Below are 24,246 nucleotides of genomic sequence, written 5' to 3' on the forward strand. Positions count from 1 at the left end.
AGCAACCAAGCGAACAAGGGCTCGTACTGTCGGAGGGTCCACAGGTTCCATTCTTGATCTGATTTCTCGCTATCTTATTCGGTGGTACAAAACGAAATACGACTCCTATTCTTGCCCGATGTAGGTAGCCACGCCCACTCTAATTCCATCCAGTGTATACCACACTTTGGTAGAAGTTAAGCGCTTAAGCAGCTCCAGAAGCTGCAGAGAGGTGAAAGCTGGAAAGCCAATAGCCAGAATTATTTTGGCAATAGTGGAATAGCCAACTAATACTGGTGCAAGCTCAGGTATCGAGCAACACTACCTAGTAACCATACCATACCATACATCTACTAAACAGAGGATGACATAGCCAATAAAGGATTGGTAATTCCTGTCAGAAGAAGAATCAGAGGAATCGAAGCAATCATAAAAGCAGGAAATTGCAATGCCTTCTCCACCCCATGTTGATAAAACAATTGTATTTAGCGCGCCTCAAGCCTCCTTCCTCGGGGTAGGTCCCGCGTATGACCCAACCCATCTCCCCGAAGACAGGCAGGTTCGGAAATAGCTTGCGCAGAAGCGAGAACCCCAGGTCCATATCTAAAAAAATATGTAGTTTTTGTAAGCGAGCTGAGGAATAAAAGTAAGAAAGATCCGCAAGAGAAGAAAGGACCTGGGACAGAAGAAAGAACCGAACCCTATAGTTGTACAGAATTCCGTTTGTCCGCTTTCCATTTCAACCACTCGCTCCTATGTATGAAGAATGGCTCTTGCTTGTCTTCATCTTTTCCAATCGACTGCCTTCGGGCGGATCCACACACGGATATCGAGTCAGTCTAGTGGCTCATGCTGCTTAATAGTGGAGGCGGGTAACAACTGCTCTTTCTTCTTGATCGAGTAGCCACCGCATAAATTGGTAAGCTTCCCACGCCAAAGCTAGTCTTCCTTGCTTTCCCAACAAACAATAAGACCCATAGCATGTGCACCAGGATGGTCTTTCTATCCCTATCTATTCTCACCGAACTAGACCTCTCATACCCGGCTACAGGAGAGGTAACTACCTCTAATTGATTTTATTCGTCATAAATGATTTCCGCTGACTCAAGCATAGCCAAGCCATTAAGCTAATATCTCCCTTGCCATTAATTCAACAAGGCTTCTGAGAAAGGCATGTTACGAACCTAAGAACACCTACCCACCTATTAACTTTTTGAATTCTTAGCTTTGGACGTTAAGGAATGAGTGGAATGAATAGACGACGTACTCTCTCTAATCGGTGCAGCCTGCTGAGCCCCCTTTCTCCTCGGTCCACAGAGAAAAAAATGTAGGACTGGTGCCGACAGTTCATCACGGAAGAAAGAACTCACAGAGCCGGGATCGGTAACTAATAGTACTACTAACTAATACTAATATATAGAAATAGATATCTAGAAATAGAAATGAACTAATATATAGATAATCAAAATTGAAAAGAACTGTCTTTTCTGTATACTCTCCCCGTTCTATTGCTACCGCGGGTCTTATGCAATCGATCGGATCATATAGATATCCCTTCAACACAACATAGGTCATCGAAAAGATCTCGAACGACTCACCAAAGCATGAAAGCCAGTTAGAAAATGGATTCCTATTGGAAGAGTGCCTAAACGCATGGATAAGCTCACATTAACCCGTCAATTTTGGATCCAATTCGGGATTTTTCTTGGGAAGTTTCGGGAAGAAATTGGAACGGAATAATATAGATTCATACAGAGGAAAAGGTTCTCTATTGATGCAAACGCTGTACCTAGAGGATAGGGATAGAGGAAGAGGGAAAAATCGAAATGAAATAAATAAAAAATAAAGCCAAAAAAATAAGTTGAAGATAGAAGAGCCCAGATTCCAAATGAAGAAATGGAAACTCGAAAAGGATCCTTCTGATTCTCAAAGAATTAGGGGCAAGGGGATTGATACCGAGAAAGATTTCTTCTTATTATAAGACGTGATTTGATTTGCATATGTTTGGTAAAAGAACAATCTTCTCCTTTAATCATATCATAAATGGAAAGTGTTCAATTAGAACATGAAAACGTGACTCAATTGGTCTTAGTTAGTCTTCGGGACGGAGTGGAAGAAGGGCGGAGACTCTCGAACGAGGAAAAGGATCCCTTCGAAAGAATTGACCGAGGAGCCGTATGAGGTGAAAATATCATGTACGGTTCTGTAAAGGGATAGTAAGGGTGACTTATCTGTCGACTTTTCCACTATCAACCCCAAAAAACACAACTCTGCCTTACGTAAAGTTGCCAGAGTACGATTATGATTTGAGATTGAAGATTTAAAGAAAGAAATAGCCAACACCCTTCTCTTTGTCTTCGGTATAGTATATATTTTTTTTGATTCAGATTCACTCATAACTATAAGAAGAGTGTGGGATGGAGGAATGGATTACGGAAGGAGACAGATTCCTTATAAAATGGATTAAGGTGGGTTCCGGAAGGAGGAAGGCTCGTTTCATTATCGAATATCGTGTAGAACTCACTTGCCCTGCCTTTTGCTAGGAGAGTGTAGTTCGAGCATCCTATTGTGTGCTCAATCCGTGATACGCAAAGCAATCTCCTGTTTACTATTGATCTAATGACAGTTGATTGAGACTTGCCATTGTCGTCTTTCGAAAGCAAACTCTTATCTGGTTGCACTCGGGTTCTCCTGTCGACTTGTTTTTCAATATTAAATCACAGGCAGTATGCCCTATTTGAAAACATGCAATGAGGGTACGAGCAACACTCCCCAAACTTGGCATGACTCATCGCCATCTTGTATTCATGATCTTACCTCTATTGGTCACAAATGCATAGCATAGGATCGAGTGGATCGGCACCCAATAGGCCAGATTTTCCTATCTTTGATGTTAGAAGTGATTCCAATCTATTTTTCTATAGTGATAGTTCACACATTAGCAATTAGCACTGCCTCAAAGCAAACATAGGAACTAGGGAGTTCATCGAGAGAAAGTCCCTTTAGTTTCGTACTTCCCTGTTTCGGATTTGCATATGTCTTTAATCGCTATAGTTGTAGAGAAATCCCTCAATCACGGGACAATCCTCCAGGGCAAAGGTACTTCCAAAGCTCAGAAGGTTCATCTGTGCATGAAAGGAATGAAACAAATTCCATAGAAAAAATAGGAAAATCCCCACCGAGATCGGTACCTATCTAGATCCCCAGCTTCGACAACAAAACTCCTTCGCATTTTGCGACCATTCCTGCGAGGACTACGATTCGGATTATCTAATGTCATCCCCAAACAGAATTACACCTCTTAAGAGGAAGGGACGGCCCTCTATCCGGTGTGGGTTCCTACGAATTATTGTCTGGTTCCGGATCCAGGTCCCTCTGCCCTTGCTTTTTGTTATTCCATAGGGGTATGGATTGAAGTAATCACTAATCCAGGAAAGATGGATCTTTAGCTAGAAAAATGAAAAGCCAATACGCCATGTATCAAAACAATAGGGATAGGGGTAGTTGTATACCACCTACGAATAGGAAGATCCTGGGTTTTGTAAGAAAACTACAAATAGGAAGATCCTGGGTTTTGTAACAAATCCAATTTCATCAATTCTAAGCACGGTAACGGCAGTGCTCCTATCCAACGGCCGGGGATCTATTCGATTTCTCAATTTGCTAATGCCGATAAGCTTAGGTTGTTATTTCATCGTCTTGCGCTAAAAAGGCACCCTCGTATTATGCTAACAAAGGGATGTATAACGGCAAAGCGGAACAACAATAGCGAAAGCAGGTACAGTAACGGCGCAATCCCTAAAAAAAGAATCAAAATAGAGAAATTTAGAGCGTTGCAAATTTCCTTCTTTTGATAGTGCTACCCACACAGTCACGGCTCCTATCCGGTCACCGGGTTAAAAAATTGATTCCTCTCAACGCATCCCCGTGGTAAAGGGCTAGTCGTATTCTTTTGATAATTCTCTAGTTGTATTCAAGCAAGAGTCCTCGGCATCCTACGAAAATAAGCGCTAGGAATATCAATAGCGTTAGCGTTAGCGTCCTGGCCTTTGCTTGGGGATTCCTCTATGGAATTCCAAACATGACATTGCTTTGCCTTTGCTCGTCCCTTTGATTCAATCCTTCTTCTCCTCGAAAGCTACAACTAGAAAATATATTCTTCTTTGCCGGTGCGAACCCTTCTTTTGAATAACAACCATTGGCAAGACCAGCGAAATCCAAATACTAATCCGAGGAAAGCCCATCCCTACTTCCCTTTGCTGTTGTTCCTCGAAATCCTCTACTAGTCATTGGTTTCAAAGCAAAGGTATCCAGTATAGGGGGTCGTGGGCAGGTTAGTGTTTCATTTCGATAGGTGATAGTGGTATACCCAAACCATATGGTATAGGTCTTGGAAAGGGAAGTAAATCAAGTCCATCTTACATGATTTCTTCACTTGCTTGGGCTTAAGCGGTACCAGTACCCGGAGAATAGTTCAATTCTCTTTCTCCACATGACACCCTTGTGTTGTCAAACTAATGAATCCCTCTCCGCCCCTGCTCCGACAAAGCAATAAGCACTAGGGTATCCACCCACCCGCCAGTTCGAATAGCCGGTTTCCTCCCCTTCCGCTCAAGCTAAAGGTTCTGGGCTACGGCTTCCGGTTCCGTATTCCGATTCGTCTTCGGATAGCATTAGAAAATCCCTTTCATGCCTTGCCAATACAACTATTATGTTTCTTAGCCGAGGAGCCTTTGGAAGTACCGTTGTTGGATCAGATTGAGCCATTATAGGATCGGATAAAGATTCACTCTTTGCCAATGCCTGCTTCCTTGGTTTCCTACTTTCTGCATCGAAAGTGACTTTTTGCTCAGTATCGAGAACCAGTTCTTCTCCTTTTCAAGGCGTAGATCGCCCGTCATCTGATTTGCTTCGTCAAAGCGGATAGCATTATGGAATTGATTATATTCGTAGAAAAAGCACTGCTATTTAATAAGTCCTCGGAAATGATCTCATCCAGTACTTCTCTCAGCCTATTTGCCAAGACTTTGGAGCAGCTTGTAAATGACATTGCACAAAGATATCGGCCTATACTGTGATATTTATTGGGGGTTCTACTGTCAGCAAGTGCACTCTTATTTACTTCACCGCATACTTAAAGAATTGTTGGTAGCAAAGAACAGCACCTGATAGAAAGGATGCTAACCAAGCCTCTTCTGTTTAAGCAAGGCTAAGCCAGAATAAGGGGTACAGTAGGCTGGTGACCCTGACGATAGCACTAAGACTGCCTCGGGAATCTCCTCAATCGTTGAAGAGTGCCTCGGGAATTGAATAAAAGCACTGATATCCATATAATCCTACAATTATGCTCTATTCTCTTGAAGAGAAGACACTTGAACTTCGTCATGTGCTATTGATCCTTTTGAACCTAAATTCACATTGGCATTCTGATCTTTGATTATTTCTTAATAAATTCGACCCGGAAGGCTTTTTAGCTGAACATAAGGAGTGGTGTGCGGACCCACAGGCAGTTACCAATATATCATTAGATTAGTTAATTCCCACGCGCCAAACAGGCGTCACCACACTGCCTCCCAAAGGCTTCTTTTAGGCTTCCCCGCCACATCACACGCTTGCTTGCTTTTGCTAATCCGATCCAGAAAAAACGAACATTCTCCCACGTGCTTCAGGCCTTGCAATAGCAGTAGATGCTACAGACCTGGTGTCATTATCAGCAATTCCTCAATCGATCAGAAGAAAGGGAATATAACCTGCCCCTCATTGTCCTTCAATCATGGTGCAATGAATATCGTAGATAGAGTGATTTCGATCTCATATAGCTAGCTTTACTTTCAAAGTGAAATGATTTTCTTTTATGTTGAGATATTTGAATTGGATTTCATTTCACCACTACTATCGTAACGCACAGAAAACACTGATGTTTCCGCTCGCTTTCAACCACTGCCACTTTACCCGAGCACTGTGACGCAGTCGGTCACGTATTGAGTTTCTGCTAGTATATCAAGGACTTATGAGAACTGAAAAGAAAAAAACGAAAAAAGGAATTCTCATAGTTCATTGAATTAAGGGAGGGCCATTCGTGGGGGGTTCGTGGAAGAGTTGGGTTCGATTCCCTTTATACGCGATGTGGCGAAAAAGACTGATTCAACGAAATATGCCATGCAAGCATTAAGATTTAAAACGTGTCGTCTACTTCCAGGAAATGTTCGGAATATAGAACTTTCTCTAATCCAACGCCATATTCTCCGAAGATTGAGGAACAAGAGGAGATCCATTAAAAGAAATCTTTCTCGGAGAGAAAATCTAAACAGTAATATCAAATCACAAACTACACGAAAGTTGTCTCTTTATTATGGGGATTTACCCATAAGGGAGATGCACAGAGGAAGAGAACGAACTTCATATATCCCTTTTTTACTCAATCAAGAAACAAGATCAGACATGATTCCGGTTCGTCTCCATTTTAGTGACACTCTTCCTCAAGCAAGGCAGCCGATAAGTCATCGAAGGGTTTGTTTGAATAATGGACTGGTAACCATTACTCATTTGAAAGTTTCCCACGGTGATCTAATATCTTTTAAAGAAAATGACACGAGAACCCGTGGTTTTGAAATAAGGAGATCTTTCTATATCGACATATCAGTTGGAAAAATCATAGGCAAATTCATATCGGCCATATCAGTTGGAAAAAGAAGAGGCAAATTCCTACTGGCCAGAATCTAGAGAAGAACAAAAAAAGAATGGTTCCGCTTACTCACAACTCACAGGGGATGCCGCTTACTACTCAAATCCAAGGAATTGCAAAAGTTGCGTTCTTATATGCAAGAAGAAGACTTTGAAAGAACAAAGAAGTTTGGATCTGCAAAAGTATGCTTAGGCAGTTCCTTCGCTGAGCACAACAGAATGAAGAGGAATTTGTTTCATTTCAAATACTTCTTCTTATTGAAAAGAGGGAAGGAGAAAAACCGAAATCTTCCTACTCGAACAATAAGTCCTTTTGTAGAAAAGTCTTCTTTATATAGTAATTTCCCCGCAAAAAGCTCTCCACGCCTACTCTTATTTATAAAGAGCACTATTCTTCTTTAGTTAGGTAGTTCTCCCCCCTCTATGAGACCGTAAGACCCCGGTGGAATCGAAGGCCCGCTTACTAATAGGCAAGAGGGGACCCTTTCTCGCCCAGCCCTACCTACATCAGTGAAGCTGGAACCGAGGAAGACAATGTTCAACACACATGAGACAAAATGAAGGTATGGGACGGCCAGTTCACCACGGAAAGGGATGCTAGTCGGCTTTGGCGAAGTTGTAGGCCCCAATAGATCAGATCTCAAGAGTGATTCCTCACCTATCCTGTCAGGGGCCAAGTCGAAGGCTCGAGTATAGATTCCCTATGCTCATGTGAACGGCCGGCCCGTAGATCTAAAAGGATCCATAAAAAAACCCGGAAAGTATGTTTGTCCACGAAAAAAAACTCGTTCATGAGACCTCGAATTCCCACGTTCCAGCCTGCATTATGCCAGCAGGTCCCACCCCCAATTTCTTGAGTCACCCTTATCTAAAAAAAGGACGGAGTCTATCTAGATCATAGGATCACTGTATTCAGAGGTCAATTCTCTTTCTTTGACCTCCCACCGTTCACGACATCCCTTGCTTCTCGCAAGAACGGCTCCTCGGTGGAGGAGTAGAAGCGCTGGTCCCCTTCGGTCAAGTGCTTGTGCGTTCTCTTACCTACCGTAGGACCTCCGTCCCCGAAGCGAAGAAGGAGGAGCAGGAACAACAGGTTGTCCTCTCTTGGCCCAGTAGTTCCGCAACTACTACCGTGGTTGTTGCCAACGGGGATCCCCCATTCCGAAAGGTAACGGGACCTACCCTTAGGTCCAAAGTTGTATTCCACTGCTGTGGTGCCGATAGATTCACTACTGAAGCCCCGTTATCGGACATTGTAGGCTTAGCATCTATTTTTCGTATATCGCTCCACCACACCGAGAAGAGGTATGTGTACCTCCAGCAATAACAAGAATGGAACCATAGGCTCCTATGCTGGGAGCATTTCGGGGTATAGGTCTAACCACCTCAACTCCCCATTTCTGGCATGCTATAGTTCTTTTAGTCTCTCGACGACGGGAATGGGAGATGACCGGTAAGCCAGATGCTTCGCGAACCACCGGTACATTTCGTTGCACTTAAATCACCCTCGTTAAGAGGCGCACTCCGATCCCATTGATGCCCAATAGCTTTGATAGTAATGGCTGGATCTACTAATACCCCGTCCATTGAGTATAACAGAGCAAACGATGGTATAGCAATGAACAAAAGAATGACACTTGGAAATATGGTCCGAATAATTTCGATAGTAGTTCCATGAACAACTTGTGGGATTGGATTAGTTTGCTCGTTGAAATGCCATAAAGCGCGAACCAACATCCGTGATACGAAAACCAAAATAAGAATGAGGAAGAAAAAGATATCGTGATGTAAGTCAATGATTCCTTGCATCATAGGTGTTGCTGCGTCTTGAGATCCTAATTGCCATGGTTCCACAACATCACAAAGAGCGATTGTGAGAAATCGACATGATAATGAACGAAGAATCATTGGAATTTCCCATCTTTTTCAGCTCTACTCCCGAAAAGAGAAAGGAAAGGAGACTGATCTTGACGTCGGCGTTGGTTTTTCCAACGAAAGCCTTATTTAGCATGTAACGTGAACATGAGCGGACACCCACACAATCTCGATTGGAAGAAAAAGTACCATACCATTGTCGTTCTTAGGGCGAAAAAGAATGGGTCATCTTTGTCAATTGATAACTGAGTGAGAGAAGACAATCACGTTCTTAAAGCGGTCGGTTCGCCGGATTCACAACCTTCCCCTATTGGCTGGCTGCCCGTGAAACACATAGGCTCCTATCGCATTTATCGATCGAGAATGGTCTCATCACAGAAACACTTTCTATATGTTATTTCAAGATTCGAAGAAGCAAGCAAGTTTATAGGGCATATAGTTGTTTTTTTGTAGGGCAAGCCAAGATCTTATCTTATTTGCAGGTCATATAAATGAAATGATTGGAAAAATCATATAGAATTTGGAGGTGCGTAGTGTCTTACAGGGATGGCTCACAATACAACAATTATCGCTACTGATTCCAGATAGAATGTTGATACCGGTGGAAAAGCACTTCTTTCTATGTATAGGGCAGTGAACTAAAAAAGTGTCCTTTCTCGATACATAACATTGTATAAGTCAACCCAAGTCGCTTCTTCATCTCCGGGAATCCGGTAAGGTACTTTTGGAACACCAATGGGCATATTAGATTAATATTATTATATTATAGTAAGAAAACTACACTTTAATATATAAACATAAGAATGGAAGAGAAAGAAAGAACCTGAGAAGAGCTTAGTTGGAACTCTTTACCGGGATCATAGGGGCTATGCTCCCCTCTCTCTGTCTCAATCCCAGCCAACGGCATAGCAACACCTACTCTTCCTTCTGATGCAGCCTTCCTGGATCCATAATTTGGCTTCCTCGTTTATTGATTACTTGCAATCGCCACAACACCATTGAGTGAGCGTCATAGAATCCTCAAGGCGTGAAGTAGAAGTTCTTCGAACCTTGATTGTGTGTGTTCGTGCCCACTCCAATAGAGCATTTGGCCCTGTGAGCTTTGACTACAAAAGCTACCTATGTCAATCAGTATAGCCACTAGAGGGATTGGAACAGGTATATTCTCAGACAGTACTTTAAGACAAACACGGTTCACAAGGTGGATTTTCTATCTATTAGTTGACTACGGAGCTTCCTCATCCCGACCTATCTATATGTGAAAAGCTCCCCGCCAGAATCTTCGTAGTAGTAAGTCGTGGGTTACAAACTGTCCCTTCCTCAAACCACCCCGCAATAGATATAGGGTTTACCAACCTCAGGCATGGACGTAGACACCAGATCATTTTGATAGAAATGAGGTAGACTGGAAGCTGAAGCCAATAGACCAATGGAACTAATCAATCACTTGCTTTCCCGAACTGGACAGCAGGATTTTATCAGCACTGGACTTGAATCGCGTCAATGACTCTAATCTTTAGAGACAGAAGCAGATGGGAGAAGGTTGGATATGGATCATGATCAAGTCTACCTCGTAAGCCACTTAAAGATCTTTGAGCAGCTCGAGAGAGAAATCCGTCTTCATTGGTACAAAATAACCTTCGCCCCCCTTTTTGTTATGGGATGGTGGGTCCTGTCTATCAACTAAGGTTATAAATTGATTCTATAAGAATCTAGTAGATCACACACCTATTGTATTTAGTGTGATCTTGTGGGAGAGTAAGGAATCGCACCCTTAGCGTGAGGGGAATAGCCGGTTTCCTTTCCTTAACTAGACTACCTTACGGTAGCTCGACTGGGCACGTCAACGTATGTATTCTGTCTTCCCAATCAAACATTAGTCATTGCAGCTATTTCATCTGGTCTACTAGAGTAGAGAGATCTCTCACTTCACTGCACATCGCACTAACTAATAGCTAGCCACCTCACGGATCACCTTATTATGTGCAGCTAAAGCGGGGTGTGTGCATTGTTCAACTGGAGCCGAGGAGGACAAAAGAATAAGGAACAATAGGTTCGCTACCCGATTTCAATAGTTTCCTTGATTTGAAATCAATCCAATATCCTTTCGAGAATCTAGAGTGATATCAACAACCTCCTAGTTGAAGTACAGACGAGGAAGCAGCCTATTAGTTTCAGTCCAGTCCAGGAAAGGAAGGCAATCGATTCAATTCATTCCCCAATTTCAGGCTTAGTGCTGCGCATTATTAAGAATATCATATAGGAAGATGGACTAGCTCGAGACCTTGGCTTCAACCAATCAATTGAATCTTGGACACATTGAATTCTTAGATATTGCTTAAGGGATCACCACATATATTTCTCAGATTATCATGTCTCTCTCGTCTTGCTATTTCCATCGACCAACCATGAGAGTGTTAATCAACTCCACCTGGAGGAAGTGTCAAAGGCGTCTGTCTATCAGTTATCGATAGATCGAACAAACCTAAAGGATCTGGTGGTTGTGTAATTGTAAGATTACTGATCATGGGATACGGATCTAGTTCCTGGCTCCGCCTACGCAGAGCTGAGTCGGATAGTCTTGAAGAGATGTCTTGGAATGTTTGATGGCCGTGAAAGTAAGAATTATTTGATTTAGCCATAATTCGCCTACTTTACTTTAGAGGACTAGCTCTTCCTATTGGACTCGTGGGATTGGAGACAACACAACCTCAGGTTCACTATCTTCTTTAGAGTGGGACAGATAGACTAGAATGGGTTGGTTTTTCAAAAGACTTCAACACCCATCCGATATAGACTCATCGAAGGCAATGCGATAGGTCGTAGCCTGGGAGATAGGGGTTGAGCAACCAAGCGAACAAGGGCTCGTACTGTCGGAGGGTCCACAGGTTCCATTCTTGATCTGATTTCTCGCTATCTTATTCGGTGGTACAAAACGAAATACGACTCCTATTCTTGCCCGATGTAGGTAGCCACGCCCACTCTAATTCCATCCAGTGTATACCACACTTTGGTAGAAGTTAAGCGCTTAAGCAGCTCCAGAAGCTGCAGAGAGGTGAAAGCTGGAAAGCCAATAGCCAGAATTATTTTGGCAATAGTGGAATAGCCAACTAATACTGGTGCAAGCTCAGGTATCGAGCAACACTACCTAGTAACCATACCATACCATACATCTACTAAACAGAGGATGACATAGCCAATAAAGGATTGGTAATTCCTGTCAGAAGAAGAATCAGAGGAATCGAAGCAATCATAAAAGCAGGAAATTGCAATGCCTTCTCCACCCCATGTTGATAAAACAATTGTATTTAGCGCGCCTCAAGCCTCCTTCCTCGGGGTAGGTCCCGCGTATGACCCAACCCATCTCCCCGAAGACAGGCAGGTTCGGAAATAGCTTGCGCAGAAGCGAGAACCCCAGGTCCATATCTAAAAAAATATGTAGTTTTTGTAAGCGAGCTGAGGAATAAAAGTAAGAAAGATCCGCAAGAGAAGAAAGGACCTGGGACAGAAGAAAGAACCGAACCCTATAGTTGTACAGAATTCCGTTTGTCCGCTTTCCATTTCAACCACTCGCTCCTATGTATGAAGAATGGCTCTTGCTTGTCTTCATCTTTTCCAATCGACTGCCTTCGGGCGGATCCACACACGGATATCGAGTCAGTCTAGTGGCTCATGCTGCTTAATAGTGGAGGCGGGTAACAACTGCTCTTTCTTCTTGATCGAGTAGCCACCGCATAAATTGGTAAGCTTCCCACGCCAAAGCTAGTCTTCCTTGCTTTCCCAACAAACAATAAGACCCATAGCATGTGCACCAGGATGGTCTTTCTATCCCTATCTATTCTCACCGAACTAGACCTCTCATACCCGGCTACAGGAGAGGTAACTACCTCTAATTGATTTTATTCGTCATAAATGATTTCCGCTGACTCAAGCATAGCCAAGCCATTAAGCTAATATCTCCCTTGCCATTAATTCAACAAGGCTTCTGAGAAAGGCATGTTACGAACGTAAGAACACCTACCCACCTATTAACTTTTTGAATTCTTAGCTTTGGACGTTAAGGAATGAGTGGAATGAATAGACGACGTACTCTCTCTAATCGGTGCAGCCTGCTGAGCCCCCTTTCTCCTCGGTCCACAGAGAAAAAAATGTAGGACTGGTGCCGACAGTTCATCACGGAAGAAAGAACTCACAGAGCCGGGATCGGTAACTAATAGTACTACTAACTAATACTAATATATAGAAATAGATATCTAGAAATAGAAATGAACTAATATATAGATAATCAAAATTGAAAAGAACTGTCTTTTCTGTATACTCTCCCCGTTCTATTGCTACCGCGGGTCTTATGCAATCGATCGGATCATATAGATATCCCTTCAACACAACATAGGTCATCGAAAAGATCTCGAACGACTCACCAAAGCATGAAAGCCAGTTAGAAAATGGATTCCTATTGGAAGAGTGCCTAAACGCATGGATAAGCTCACATTAACCCGTCAATTTTGGATCCAATTCGGGATTTTTCTTGGGAAGTTTCGGGAAGAAATTGGAACGGAATAATATAGATTCATACAGAGGAAAAGGTTCTCTATTGATGCAAACGCTGTACCTAGAGGATAGGGATAGAGGAAGAGGGAAAAATCGAAATGAAATAAATAAAAAATAAAGCCAAAAAAATAAGTTGAAGATAGAAGAGCCCAGATTCCAAATGAAGAAATGGAAACTCGAAAAGGATCCTTCTGATTCTCAAAGAATTAGGGGCAAGGGGATTGATACCGAGAAAGATTTCTTCTTATTATAAGACGTGATTTGATTTGCATATGTTTGGTAAAAGAACAATCTTCTCCTTTAATCATATCATAAATGGAAAGTGTTCAATTAGAACATGAAAACGTGACTCAATTGGTCTTAGTTAGTCTTCGGGACGGAGTGGAAGAAGGGCGGAGACTCTCGAACGAGGAAAAGGATCCCTTCGAAAGAATTGACCGAGGAGCCGTATGAGGTGAAAATATCATGTACGGTTCTGTAAAGGGATAGTAAGGGTGACTTATCTGTCGACTTTTCCACTATCAACCCCAAAAAACACAACTCTGCCTTACGTAAAGTTGCCAGAGTACGATTATGATTTGAGATTGAAGATTTAAAGAAAGAAATAGCCAACACCCTTCTCTTTGTCTTCGGTATAGTATATATTTTTTTTGATTCAGATTCACTCATAACTATAAGAAGAGTGTGGGATGGAGGAATGGATTACGGAAGGAGACAGATTCCTTATAAAATGGATTAAGGTGGGTTCCGGAAGGAGGAAGGCTCGTTTCATTATCGAATATCGTGTAGAACTCACTTGCCCTGCCTTTTGCTAGGAGAGTGTAGTTCGAGCATCCTATTGTGTGCTCAATCCGTGATACGCAAAGCAATCTCCTGTTTACTATTGATCTAATGACAGTTGATTGAGACTTGCCATTGTCGTCTTTCGAAAGCAAACTCTTATCTGGTTGCACTCGGGTTCTCCTGTCGACTTGTTTTTCAATATTAAATCACAGGCAGTATGCCCTATTTGAAAACATGCAATGAGGGTACGAGCAACACTCCCCAAACTTGGCATGACTCATCGCCATCTTGTATTCATGATCTTACCTCTATTGGTCACAAATGCATAGCATAGGATCGAGTGGATCGGCACCCAATAGGCCAGATTTTCCTATCTTTGATGTTAGAAGTGATTCCAATCTATTTTTCTATAGTGATAGTTCACACATTAGCAATTAGCACTGCCTCAAAGCAAACATAGGAACTAGGGAGTTCATCGAGAGAAAGTCCCTTTAGTTTCGTACTTCCCTGTTTCGGATTTGCATATGTCTTTAATCGCTATAGTTGTAGAGAAATCCCTCAATCACGGGACAATCCTCCAGGGCAAAGGTACTTCCAAAGCTCAGAAGGTTCATCTGTGCATGAAAGGAATGAAACAAATTCCATAGAAAAAATAGGAAAATCCCCACCGAGATCGGTACCTATCTAGATCCCCAGCTTCGACAACAAAACTCCTTCGCATTTTGCGACCATTCCTGCGAGGACTACGATTCGGATTATCTAATGTCATCCCCAAACAGAATTACACCTCTTAAGAGGAAGGGACGGCCCTCTATCCGGTGTGGGTTCCTACGAATTATTGTCTGGTTCCGGATCCAGGTCCCTCTGCCCTTGCTTTTTGTTATTCCATAGGGGTATGGATTGAAGTAATCACTAATCCAGGAAAGATGGATCTTTAGCTAGAAAAATGAAAAGCCAATACGCCATGTATCAAAACAATAGGGATAGGGGTAGTTGTATACCACCTACGAATAGGAAGATCCTGGGTTTTGTAAGAAAACTACAAATAGGAAGATCCTGGGTTTTGTAACAAATCCAATTTCATCAATTCTAAGCACGGTAACGGCAGTGCTCCTATCCAACGGCCGGGGATCTATTCGATTTCTCAATTTGCTAATGCCGATAAGCTTAGGTTGTTATTTCATCGTCTTGCGCTAAAAAGGCACCCTCGTATTATGCTAACAAAGGGATGTATAACGGCAAAGCGGAACAACAATAGCGAAAGCAGGTACAGTAACGGCGCAATCCCTAAAAAAAGAATCAAAATAGAGAAATTTAGAGCGTTGCAAATTTCCTTCTTTTGATAGTGCTACCCACACAGTCACGGCTCCTATCCGGTCACCGGGTTAAAAAATTGATTCCTCTCAACGCATCCCCGTGGTAAAGGGCTAGTCGTATTCTTTTGATAATTCTCTAGTTGTATTCAAGCAAGAGTCCTCGGCATCCTACGAAAATAAGCGCTAGGAATATCAATAGCGTTAGCGTTAGCGTCCTGGCCTTTGCTTGGGGATTCCTCTATGGAATTCCAAACATGACATTGCTTTGCCTTTGCTCGTCCCTTTGATTCAATCCTTCTTCTCCTCGAAAGCTACAACTAGAAAATATATTCTTCTTTGCCGGTGCGAACCCTTCTTTTGAATAACAACCATTGGCAAGACCAGCGAAATCCAAATACTAATCCGAGGAAAGCCCATCCCTACTTCCCTTTGCTGTTGTTCCTCGAAATCCTCTACTAGTCATTGGTTTCAAAGCAAAGGTATCCAGTATAGGGGGTCGTGGGCAGGTTAGTGTTTCATTTCGATAGGTGATAGTGGTATACCCAAACCATATGGTATAGGTCTTGGAAAGGGAAGTAAATCAAGTCCATCTTACATGATTTCTTCACTTGCTTGGGCTTAAGCGGTACCAGTACCCGGAGAATAGTTCAATTCTCTTTCTCCACATGACACCCTTGTGTTGTCAAACTAATGAATCCCTCTCCGCCCCTGCTCCGACAAAGCAATAAGCACTAGGGTATCCACCCACCCGCCAGTTCGAATAGCCGGTTTCCTCCCCTTCCGCTCAAGCTAAAGGTTCTGGGCTACGGCTTCCGGTTCCGTATTCCGATTCGTCTTCGGATAGCATTAGAAAATCCCTTTCATGCCTTGCCAATACAACTATTATGTTTCTTAGCCGAGGAGCCTTTGGAAGTACCGTTGTTGGATCAGATTGAGCCATTATAGGATCGGATAAAGATTCACTCTTTGCCAATGCCTGCTTCCTTGGTTTCCTACTTTCTGCATCGAAAGTGACTTTTTGCTCAGTATCGAGAACCAGTTCTTCTCCTTTTCAAGGCGTAGATCGCCCGTCATCTGATTTGCTTCGTCAAAGCGGATAGCATTATGGAATTGATTATATTCGTAGAAAAAGCACTGCTATTTAATAAGTCCTCGGAAATGATCTCATCCAGTACTTCTCTCAGCCTATTTGCCAAGACTTTGGAGCAGCTTGTAAATGACATTGCACAAAGATATCGGCCTATACTGTGATATTTATTGGGGGTTCTACTGTCAGCAAGTGCACTCTTATTTACTTCACCGCATACTTAAAGAATTGTTGGTAGCAAAGAACAGCACCTGATAGAAAGGATGCTAACCAAGCCTCTTCTGTTTAAGCAAGGCTAAGCCAGAATAAGGGGTACAGTAGGCTGGTGACCCTGACGATAGCACTAAGACTGCCTCGGGAATCTCCTCAATCGTTGAAGAGTGCCTCGGGAATTGAATAAAAGCACTGATATCCATATAATCCTACAATTATGCTCTATTCTCTTGAAGAGAAGACACTTGAACTTCGTCATGTGCTATTGATCCTTTTGAACCTAAATTCACATTGGCATTCTGATCTTTGATTATTTCTTAATAAATTCGACCCGGAAGGCTTTTTAGCTGAACATAAGGAGTGGTGTGCGGACCCACAGGCAGTTACCAATATATCATTAGATTAGTTAATTCCCACGCGCCAAACAGGCGTCACCACACTGCCTCCCAAAGGCTTCTTTTAGGCTTCCCCGCCACATCACACGCTTGCTTGCTTTTGCTAATCCGATCCAGAAAAAACGAACATTCTCCCACGTGCTTCAGGCCTTGCAATAGCAGTAGATGCTACAGACCTGGTGTCATTATCAGCAATTCCTCAATCGATCAGAAGAAAGGGAATATAACCTGCCCCTCATTGTCCTTCAATCATGGTGCAATGAATATCGTAGATAGAGTGATTTCGATCTCATATAGCTAGCTTTACTTTCAAAGTGAAATGATTTTCTTTTATGTTGAGATATTTGAATTGGATTTCATTTCACCACTACTATCGTAACGCACAGAAAACACTGATGTTTCCGCTCGCTTTCAACCACTGCCACTTTACCCGAGCACTGTGACGCAGTCGGTCACGTATTGAGTTTCTGCTAGTATATCAAGGACTTATGAGAACTGAAAAGAAAAAAACGAAAAAAGGAATTCTCATAGTTCATTGAATTAAGGGAGGGCCATTCGTGGGGGGTTCGTGGAAGAGTTGGGTTCGATTCCCTTTATACGCGATGTGGCGAAAAAGACTGATTCAACGAAATATGCCATGCAAGCATTAAGATTTAAAACGTGTCGTCTACTTCCAGGAAATGTTCGGAATATAGAACTTTCTCTAATCCAACGCCATATTCTCCGAAGATTGAGGAACAAGAGGAGATCCATTAAAAGAAATCTTTCTCGGAGAGAAAATCTAAACAGTAATATCAAATCACAAACTACACGAAAGTTGTCTCTTTATTATGGGGATTTACCCATAAGGGAGATGCACAGAGGAAGAGAACGAACTTCATATATCCCTTTTTTACTCAATCAAGAAACAAGATCAGACATGATTCCGGTTCGTCTCCATTTTAGTGACACTCTTCCTCAAGCAAGGCAGCCGATAAGTCATCGAAGGGTTTGTTTGAATAATGGACTGGTAACCATTACTCATTTGAAAGTTTCCCACGGTGATCTAATATCTTTTAAAGAAAATGACACGAGAACCCGTGGTTTTGAAATAAGGAGATCTTTCTATATCGACATATCAGTTGGAAAAATCATAGGCAAATTCATATCGGCCATATCAGTTGGAAAAAGAAGAGGCAAATTCCTACTGGCCAGAATCTAGAGAAGAACAAAAAAAGAATGGTTCCGCTTACTCACAACTCACAGGGGATGCCGCTTACTACTCAAATCCAAGGAATTGCAAAAGTTGCGTTCTTATATGCAAGAAGAAGACTTTGAAAGAACAAAGAAGTTTGGATCTGCAAAAGTATGCTTAGGCAGTTCCTTCGCTGAGCACAACAGAATGAAGAGGAATTTGTTTCATTTCAAATACTTCTTCTTATTGAAAAGAGGGAAGGAGAAAAACCGAAATCTTCCTACTCGAACAATAAGTCCTTTTGTAGAAAAGTCTTCTTTATATAGTAATTTGACCTATTGCTCCGGATCCCCGTTTACTAGGAAGATAAGAATCAAAAGGATCGAACTACCTACTCATTATTCGGAGGTGAATCATAGAACACTAAAATCTGTGGTATCTTATGGACCTAACATAGGTCACATCCCTCACGACATAAGATTGAAAGATCCAAACCTTCCTCTTCGGAGCGGAAACGGACGTGGCCAAAACATATAAAAAAAGATCGGCCTAGTCGCTCATAGGGACATATCTATCCGGATAGAGGATAGTCTAGATCAATTTTGAGAAAAATCTCTCTCTATATTGATAGGTATCTCTGTGGATAGAGATAAAGATAGGGATCCCTATAAATCGAAATATATGGAAAAAGTGCACTTTTTGACTACTACTACTATTTCTTAGACTTTTTCAAGGAAACATCATTTTTTCGATTTTGACTGAATTGGTCGGAGCGTAGACGAGCAAGCAGAGCCCAGGAAAGAGGTCAGATCGTCATAGAGTAGTCGACTATAAGTATAAGACTGCTGGCCTGAGAGAAGGCAGTCTCTCTCGGGAAACATGGCCCAATTTCTCTTCTTTCTTTTCACACGGGCAACAATTGGGAATAAAACAGACCATGAACATGAGTTTAAAATGTAAAAAAAGGGAAGAGTGCATTCTCCACTTTCTTATCTCGAAAATGCGTAATATAGTGATGTCATGTGTCTGTTTCTCTGAAAAGGTGGGTCGGCCCTTAGGGCAAACAGTAGTGCCAGGTTCCATTGTGGAACGGTCGTTTGCCGGTGACCTTTGTCCGCTGTAGTACGAGTGACTGGCGCATCGCATCCAATCTCTCATGTCAATGAGTCAGTTAGAAAACAGCTCCAAATGAATCAGTGGTTTCCCCTTTATTTCCCTCGGAACCAAGGGGAACAAGACGAGATTCCGTGTTCACTTATCGATTCCAAAATGAATCGAATTCGTGAACTTTATAACGATATTACTCCTCTTCCTTACGGCTCCCCTGTGCCTAGTGATTTCTCATGCTCGATTCATCCCATTCTAGTATATCTACTCGGCTATCCTTAGAAAAGTCAAAAGATAAGGAGCTCAACCTGTGGAAATCCTACTACCATCGGCTGTCACATTCGTTCCCACTTACCGCAGGGATGGATCAAGTAACTGGTGATTCTTTTCAAGGTCAGATGCTTTTTGGGCTTATTTTCTAAAAAATCTTCATTTTGATCGAAAAAACCCGGGGTTAGGCGAATGCGCGGGTACTCTTGATCTGGCTGCTCCATGTAAATTTCCTCATCCAACTCCCCATTAAGGAAAGCCGTCTGCCCATCTGATGAACGAGAAGACCGTGCGAGGCAGCTCGTGATAGTAGTACTCGAATGGTGGTAAATCTAGCCATAGGTGAGTAAGTATCAAAGAAATGCCTACTTTTGCTGCTATGCGGATGGAGGACTTTTGGGCCTGGCATTACGAGAAATCGGGACAATTCTCTGTCCGTTTTGCTTACCGGATGTTGATAAAAACGAAGTAGCGACGGGGTACCCGTGGATCCACTATGCAATAGACCACTCGGGTAGTGTTGCCATAGGTGACACGCAGAGCCCGCACTGTCAGATGGGAGAGCACCAACGGCCTTTGGACGATGTCAGGAACGGGGGACCTTGAAGGATCAGGAAGAGAAACATCTGAGCCACCGTTTAACTCATCACCATCGGAGCCAGCGTTGTCAGGCGCCTGAATAGCATGGGATCAGTCCATCATCGCCCGCAGCTTCACTTCACTTCAGTTTAGCTCAGCATACTAGGGAGACCACAGGGAATGTGAGAGTACTGACATATGACCCAATCGCGACAAAGCCTTGTGCTGCAACAACTGTGGCTAGGGATAAGAGTTCCTCGGCTGCAACTTCCAATAACTAAGCTCGCGTAAAAGTATTAGTTAGCGGGTCTTGGTTGAATAGTGGATCTTGGTTGAGAAACTCATAGATAGAGATTGATCTGTTTGCTCTCCGCTTAGTGGTTTCTTACTCGGTCTCCTCATCTGAATAGATGGTCGCACGCTTCAACTAGAATCCAAACCATAGTAGAACGGGGGCTCAAAAGGAAACTTCAGAGCTGGAATATATAATCTCCAGTAGTACACTTAGCCCTTTGGCCTTATTTCAACTTGAACATGAATTTGCAGCACATTTTGGCGTTATTATATTAACATAAGCATTGAACACTGACGGCTAGCCCATACATGCAAACACAAGAAATCAAACCAAACAAAGACACTTAGCATAGGAGTAGATCGGAATCAAACTAAGACAAAGAACACCTGACATGAAAACAAATGTCTCCAGACACTTATTGAATTTAAACCAACCTTAGAAAACTAAAAAGAGTCTACGGACTCTTCTATTCTAGCGAGATGCTAGACGAATAAAGAGCACTTGCTGCTCCACCCGCAGCGCTTACTGCCTCTCCTCCAAACCCTCTATGCGCTCTCTGGTAGCGCGAATGCGCGCTTCTTTCTTTGCAGGATCCATTGTTCTAACACTTCTCAACTGGTTGTTTAGCACTCTACGGTGCCCTTCAATCTCATTTTTCAGTTGCTCCATTTCGGTAGCAATTGCAGAAAGCCTGTTTGCGGTTGCAGCATCCATAGCAATGCGTGCTAGTACTCAATTTCTTTGTGATGAAGTGAAGATATCTATATACCATTTATAGAGTTGTAGAGTAATATCGCCATGCAGTACGAATTGCATGGCTGCATGCAGCCCTTATGAACAAACAAACTTTGCAGAGCCATTTCACCTAATCGATTCCGTCGGCGGATCATCCACGTCACGAATTGAATGGCAGGCACAATTCTTACTAGTTCTCCGCCCTACTTTTTTCAGTTGAAGACTATCAGGCCTGGAAATGGAAACTTTGGACCCGAGAGACGGTTTGATGTCTCGTACATAGCCAGCCCAGGGCGCTGCCCATAAGGGTCACTGTATGTAGGTTTTCAGCTCTAAGGTCCCCACTCATCACAATCGTTGGCCCTCATCCCGCATTGGAGCATAGCGTTAGTATCTTTCGGTGTATCAACAACATAGGCACCTGATCTATTTGAACTTTAAACCACAAGGGAAGTTTTCACATAAGCTGCCTTTCTCCCGTTAAAAGGTGGGTACCTTTCCCTAAATCCTTCTCCCGTGCATACTATTCTCCTGTTCCCCCGAAGGGCGGTATCAATACGGCAACCCGAAAGCTCGTTATCAAAGTGGTCTCTTCTCAAAAGCTTATCTGCCAGATGAAAACAAGTTCGTAGTAACAGGTGGCCGTTGAGCTCCTAGTTTGACTGTTGGTGCCAGACTAGAATGGAAGAATGCCCATAATACTGAAATGAAGAAGAATACCTCACTAATAAGAAATAGAGCAACACCCATTGATAAAAAGCATAATCTGATTCAAGATCAAGTCTTACTGAAATTGGATTTCCTTTTCGTGCCATATGTCGCTTATACTTTACTTTTTCCCCTTTCCGCCCTTTCCTCTATTTGTTCGATAGGTTCTTCGTTTTATTAGAATTCTAAACCCATTGTCGTCCACAGTTTCCTTGTTGACGCGAAGGGGCCAGCAGCCCCCAAACCAAAGTCTGAGATCAGAACTCATACCGCGGTTGTGGCTTGAAGTCCGCATGCAAGTTCTTCAATATTTAGAGAGTATGTGTTAGTACGAGATCGCGCTATCAACTTATTTCATCTTTGTCGATGATTAGGACAAAATTGTATCCCTTAGGAACCGTACATGCACCTTTGTTTGGATGCCGAACGAACATTGTTACAATACGAAATACTTGAAGGCCACAGGCAATTGACTCACCTACATTTTATGCTCCCATCCTTTTGTAGAAAAAGCCATCCTGGGAAGATATGGCTTAAACTATCTTTTTCATTCTGTTTTCTTTTTATATGCAATTTATAGTTAACTCAAAATTGGTTCGTTCCATAGAGATAATACTTGGAAAAGGAAGCTCTGCTAAAAGCAAAATCGCGAATAAGTTCAAACATCAAAGGTACCTGTCTACATCTACCTACCCGAAGCTACTAAAACATCATCAAGACTTGAAATCGAGGAGATACCAAGCAATGTGACATGTCGATACACACAAGAAAGCGCCATCCATCCCTCGAACTGAGTGAGGTGACACCTTTTTTACTATTTCGATGTAGTGAGATTGCGATTGAACAAACAAGAGGGTCTGGGAAAGTCTGCTGTGGCTTGTTCGAATAGCAACCTATACTATCATTCTGTTCTTAAATAACCCGAAGCATTGGCAAGATTCACCCTAAGAATAAATAAGAAGATTCCTCGTATCTTCGGTGGATAGACAGGGCGCAAACCACCCCTATTGCTGTTGACTTCTCCGCCCGAGGTAACATAATGTAATGCCCGAGAACCCACCTGTCCGCCTTAAGCTCAGAATAATGCAGAAGCAAAGGACGAGCCTATCGATGAGGATGAACACCATACTTGTTTCCTCTGGCTGACTGGCACTTGAGCCTTCTTCTTCTATTAGCTTCTTTTTATCAAAAGAAGCCTCTAATGGCGCCTTAGCCTATGTTGAGACTGGCCTGCCTGCGTGGAATCTAAAAAAACAATGAAATCCATTCACACAAGCTGGACCATTGCCTTCGGCAACGCCCTAATTCCTTTCCTATCTTTCTTCTTTTTCTCAAGGACCTGTAAGAAGAAGCAAATCCCTTTCTTGAATGGCCGAGGAAGAGGCGGCACTGAACAGAACAAGATCCCCCTCTACCTATCCTTGGGGTTGTGCGCATTTTTAAACTTGAGCTGGGTAGGACTTAGGAGAAGGGTGCCTCAGGAGATAAGTAGTTCCTCACCTAAAGCCCTCGTAGAGTCTAAGTAGTGGACCAGAAATATGACATCCTTCCCGCTGTACTAGATTTTATCTGGTTAAAGCCAGGTGTGCACATTATATTCATTATAGAAGATATAGAAGATACTGCCATGCCAGCTGTTTCTTATTGGTAAGCTTGCTTTTCGTCGAATGTCTCTAAAGAGTGATGGTGAGTCGAGTAGCCTGAATTGTCTATCCAAGGGGTCGCTAATGCGTTATTTGTATAGGATCTCAGTTATTATTGTCAGCTAGATCTACATAATATGCTTCACGCGGAGCCCTTACTTGGTTCGATTGGCATTTTTCTTATCATCCATCCACATAGGGAGAAAGGCCAAGGGCCCAGTGGAGTGATAAAATGAACTATCCAAATTAAGCTAATCCCGTGTCCAAGTTCAAACCCCACATAGCCACTCTTCTTGATCCCCCACCATCACTTGAACCGAAGAATCAACCCGTCAAAAGTTAGTACGCGCTGCTAGATCCTGGAGATAGCTCATTATCTGGTAAGCAGACGAGGATGCATCACATATATATGTGACATCCGCAACCTCAGATTTGGGTTTAGCATTTACCTGTTTCCTTCCATCGAACCTGGGAAGGGATCCCTCCATGTGCTCTCTATGACACTTGGCCTGATTGTTACCACCGGTATCTCTCCTCGCATGCAGTTGATGACCATCTCGCCCATGGCCTTTGTGAACACATAAGTGTATTGCCAACCATAGAGTTTGGCCCTATGAATAAATAAATTGCACAAATCAAATACTTCATGTGTGTATTCGTATCTACAGACATGAGAAAGTAACAGGGAAATACTAGAATACCTCGACTACCTAACTCTTTCATTTCTTGAGTAACAGAAGCAGAGGCAGAAGAATTCCGGAGTCAAAAGCCAACTTGATCTTAGCCTCGATATCCAACACGGTATTCTGATGTGCCGAAAAATCTGAGGAACCTATCCCCTTTGTTATGGTA

This window comes from Triticum urartu, chromosome 5A, assembly GCF_056163025.1.
Source record: "Triticum urartu cultivar PI428250 chromosome 5A, HENAU_Tu73, whole genome shotgun sequence".
NCBI lineage: Eukaryota > Viridiplantae > Streptophyta > Magnoliopsida > Poales > Poaceae > Triticum > Triticum urartu.